This window comes from Centruroides sculpturatus, unplaced genomic scaffold (assembly GCF_000671375.1).
Source record: "Centruroides sculpturatus isolate CEXI.00-Female unplaced genomic scaffold, Cexi_2.0 scaffold3130, whole genome shotgun sequence".
Classification (NCBI taxonomy): domain Eukaryota; kingdom Metazoa; phylum Arthropoda; class Arachnida; order Scorpiones; family Buthidae; genus Centruroides; species Centruroides sculpturatus.
In genome coordinates, this window is record NW_019392524.1 from 1 (window position 1) to 5433 (window position 5433).

The 5433-nt window shown below is 27.8% G+C and overlaps 1 long non-coding RNA gene across 1 annotated transcript; it reads left to right on the top strand.

Moving 5' to 3' along the window:
* The first annotated feature begins 1242 nt into the window (after positions 1–1242).
* Positions 1243–5069, top strand: LOC111617619. The gene is made up of 4 exons (XR_002755451.1): positions 1243–1325; positions 4520–4619; positions 4694–4734; positions 5029–5069. It is a non-coding gene; the product is annotated as an uncharacterized LOC111617619 (long non-coding RNA).
* The last annotated feature ends 364 nt before the right edge of the window (positions 5070–5433 follow it).

The window sequence follows — 5433 nt, forward strand, 5'->3', positions numbered from 1 at the left end:
GACAGTAAAAGAATTTCATCATTCTATTCATAATGGCATACAATTTAAAACTTAGGCCTATGAACTGTTTAATTCTAGAATTTTTCTTTTATTATTTTTGGATCATGGTTGATTACAGATAACTAGAACTATGGAATGAGAAACCAGGAATAAGGGATACATACTACTGTACTTTCTTTAGAGACACATCAAAGAAAATCTGATGTACAGTACAGTACTTATCACTGGTTTTAGTACAGTACGTCTCCACATGAGAAAACCTAATCTCTATGGTAGACTATGTCTCTGCATGAAAGAACATTAAGTTATTGAGAGTTGAATTTCCTGGACTCTACTGTATCTTGTAACTTGTAAAAATGATTTAAAGTTAAAAATAAACAAAAGTGTTTCATATTAATATCCAAAATATGATTAAAATAAATATAAATACATAAGATTAAAAATTATAGCTGTAAGTAATTTTTATCAAAATTACTTTCAAGTACAAGTTCAACTTCAAATAAAGAGAACTTTAGTATTTGTTATATTTGCTTAATAATTCTTCATGAATACTTGTGAACATAATTTTTAAACATAACCATAACAGACTGACTATTCTACTTTATTTCCATATGTATGAAATGTAGCAAAATCCTGTACAAATATATCAACAATTTATTTATTATTTGTAATATTTTAAAAATCATATGTTTTAAGCACATGCATTTATTCAATTGATGGATTTAACATAAACAACAATTCACATGCTTCTTTGAGATGCAAATTTTACAACAAGTGATCAAATTTCCAATTAGAAATCTTATCTATACTTTCAGTAATTATTCTTAATTTTCATGTTTCTTTCTTCTGTCCAATTGTCAAAATAAATGCACATTGTGCTTACAAATACTTATCATCTGTTTATACATTAATTATGTTATGACAAGTTTATCCTCACTAAAGGATGGTGCCTATATCCTGTACAGTTGCTTAACATAAAAAAAAAACAAACAATTTAATATAATCTAGTAACACGAACCACACTTTAATCCCTAATTCCTTACAGAGTTATAAACAAGAACTTCCTACAGGATTTCTAAACAGCAGGAACATCCTCATATAGGCTACTTGTTTTGCACTTACAAATTTGGCAACATACCAAAAGAAATGGGTTAACTTTATTTTTGCTGTATTTAAACATTGACTCACATATTATTTTACTAAATTATCATTGTATTGTATCCAGAATGTATAATGTAATGTCCATTCATAACCTCTTACATCACAGTAATGTAAATATATTTGTGCCGACAGCAATCTTTATCGGCAGTTAATCAAAGGATAAGGTAGATAAATTTCGTATTTTCTTGTGGAAAATCAATCATGTGCATGTTAATTCAATGCTTTTCATGGAAATATTTCTTTTGAAATTGATTAATTTTTATGTATATATGTGAAACTGATTGATTTTAGTGCACGTTTTATTGTTGTAATTGATTAATTTGATGTTTTTACTTATTTTATAACTTGAAATGGATCCTTTGTGGTCTTATACGTGCTAAATATAGCATTATTCATTGATAGAACTTACTTTTTCTCTACCAGCTTGAAGTTTTTTCTGCCTCTCGCAGGCATCCATAGTTTATGTCTTAATAACGAAGATCATAACATAAATCAAGAACGATTTCCCAAATTACTAATGTCCTACAGCAATTTTTATCCATGGATAACGGGAATTTGTTTTTTTTTTCACTTCGTTAAACTGAAAAATAAAAAAAATAACATCTTCCACACAAAATCAAAATACAACGTCCCCACTTGTCATAGTGGCGCCGCCTAGTGAAAGAAGTAACAAAATGGTTCTAATTTATTAAATTTTTTTTTAACGTTATATAATTTTTTAAATCAAACATTAATTTCGGAGTAATTTTTTCAATTATTTTTTAAATTAGATTATTAATACACCATTTATTTTAATTTCTGGTGTTTTTCGGTTCGGAATTACTTTCCCATCATGGAGTCGATCCCGAGTGGTAGAATACTACCTTACCGCTCGGCCGTTGGGAAGGATTGTATGAAAAGAGCGCTCTTATTAGAGTATAAACAATAAAATAATGAAAACCAGACGAATAGATTTTTTATTTCTGAATATTGATTCTCAGATATTTTTGCTTCTGATTACACACATTGACATTGCAAGCGAGAAGCGAATAAGCTTCAGACGTTACGAAAAATAACTCCGATATGAAAATAGGATTACGTAGCTACAGCGTTTATCTTTTAATTGTTAATATTATGGATAATATTATTAATGGACACACGTAGAAACAATAGTATATGCAACCAAACTTCGACCGTTAGAAGACTTGAAAGCTAAAATAACTAATGTGATTTCAGGCATTACAGTAGACCCCCCTATAACACTGTAGATACTTCCGTGTTATATAAATTCCATGTTGTACAAGTCACTTAGATTTTACAAATACGTGTGCTGGGCTGTGAATGGCTCAGATATGTGTAAAATCTAAGTGACTCGTACAACATGGAATTCATACAACGCAAAATTATCTATAGTGTTATAGGGGGTCTATTTTGAAAATGTTTTTTTTTACAGAACTACAAAATCGTATTACCCGTTGTATTACTAATGATGATGGACATATGGAAACTTAATAAAATGCAATAAAACAATAAAAAGTACAGATTTTCTTATTTCCAATACATTTTACATAATTTTTCTATAATTTTTCTTATATTTATGGATATCAGTATGTATGAATTTGTTCACTCACTTTCAAGCTTAACTCCTGTGCTTTCGGTTGAAATTTTCTGAAATTTTGCAGAGAGGTTTCTGTGTTAGTCGGGTTGATTCTGTTAAATTTTGGTGGTTATAAGTCGAGAGGGTGGAGAGATAGACCGGGAATCATGTTCATATATATTATTTTAAATAGCTATAATTCAACTTTTAAATTTAGATAAACATTGATTTATATTTAGTTTAAACAGTTGCTTCTATTAAACGCATTTGTTTACTTATATTTCAGGTGATAATATAGAAAATAAGATCTATTTTGACTCAAATCATTTCAATATTTTTCTAATTTTACAAATTAAAAATTAATTAAAATATGATTTATAAAATTTGGGTAATTTACTTGTAAAAGGATCCACACACTTAACTGATTTATTAATTTCCTCCATTAATTATGCATTATTTATTCAAATTAAATTTTTGGAGCTTTTTTGCATCGATAATTAAACAGAAATTTAATTATAAAACTAATTTTTTTAATATAATGAAACCGTTTATCTGCAAAACTATGCTTCTTTCTGACCCACCTGCCAGCATCATTACAATTCATCAGAAATCAAAAATATCTACTCCCTTCCTCTAATTACGTCATAAGGTCAAAAGTTCAAACTATTAGCAAATACTTTTGTGATGAATGGTGAGAAAAATGAATGACAAACGTCGTCAAAAATTTTCCTCGGTTACAAACGAATCCTTTCTCCCCCATAAACTGTAACATAATAGTATACTTGAATAGTTTATATACTCATCAAATACACACTAGTTCTTATATATCCTATATCTATTGTCCAAATTTTCTGATATTTTGTAAAGATGTTTGCATATTAGAGGCATTTATGTTAATAAATTTTATAGGTTAAAAGTCGAGGGGTGAAAAGATAGGGGGGAGTCGTTCAAATATTTTTTTACCTTTATATGACATTGTATACGAGCTCCCATTACCTTGGGTAGGATAATTTTCTCTTTTTCCTCCTTTCTGAGCATTTACTTGCTATGCTAATTCTTTTATGTACAGTACACACAGTAAATACTCTAATCATTATTTATACAAGTATACACTTTAAATACATTTAATCTTTCCTTAAGAAGTTACTAAACACACTAATCGTTTGATATATATTTACTAATACAACAATTTTACATGATTACATACCACTAAATTCTGATAATTCCAAAATTAGTTATACAGGAAACTGTATATAGGACTTCTATTAATATACAATATAAATCTATATGTTTACCAGTATATTTTTGTTATAGAATAAACAAAACCTTCATATTAAAAACTCTGTTTACTTTCATTGAAACTGAATTTTAATGTTTTCAATTTAATAATATAATATTATTTTCAATTACAATTAAGAAATGTTCTAGATTTTATTCCTCCGCATCCTCACCCCCTTTAATTCTTTTACAAATTTGCGTTTATGTGTATAAAGATATCTTTATTTAAATATAAGCTACCCCAATTTTAGACTTATACGAAAATCAATACCCGTCTGTATGTCTGCTCGTTCATTGTTTTTTTTAACTATTTCACCTAATTTAAGATCTTCGCAATTATTATTAATTAATTAAAAAAACATTTTAAAAATTCATTTAAAATGATCTGAAGTAGGATGTTGTATGTTTGCTATTTGCATACTCATAAATAATTGAATCGACCAATAATTTTAGTTTAAATAAATCGAATTTGTTCAGCTACAGTTTATTTTTCTATACCTGAAGGTTATATTATACTTGAATAGTGAGGAACAGTCACAAACACGGTTTGATAATAAGAGAATCATGATGGCTCGACCTTTATCTCTTCTAGTTTTGATTTTTGGTAAGTTTAATTATATTTTTTTTTTAATTATTTAACATATAATTTAATAAAAATTATTATAATTCTTTACATAGTTACTGTGGAGGCTGCAGTAATTCGACCATATAATGTACAGGTATATATATTTATTCATTTAATTATTTTAAAATAGATTTTATGTATCTTATATATGAATTTTTCGTGTTGAGAAAATAAAATTAATTAAGGTTTTGGAGGTGATTAAAGATTCAAGTTTTTACCTTATTATAGATTTAATCCTTAACAAAAGATTAAAGTTTGACTCCTCTTATATATTGCCCATTTAATGGCAACCTATGCTGTCTGTTATTATGGGAACGAAATCAGAGCAGATTTTAATTGTTTTTTACACATATATATAGACTATATATATATATTTTTTTGCTTTTAGATTTACTGTCCTGAACATCCGAATGAATATGCTGTGAGTTTATATTCTATTTATCCTATAATTTAAATATCGGTTATTACTTTTTTTTTACGAAGTATGGAGTAAAAGTCCAGCAATATTCGCGTAACCTTCCAGATATTTTTGGATGAAATACATTTCTGGGAGGTGGGGAAAGTTGCCCTAGCAATATAGTGAAAGTTACAGGGTAGATGGAAAGTAACTAGGCATTAAGAAATCGCTATAATTTTTTGTAATATTAAGATAATCTTAATAAAATGTAATATCCGTGTACAATAATGAATGGAGTTTTATAATTCCTTCATCATTGGTGTGGATAGTGACCAGGAGAGACCAGGCACACAGAGGCAAGAAAGACGGTCTGTTTGAGAGTGAACGCAAATTGCT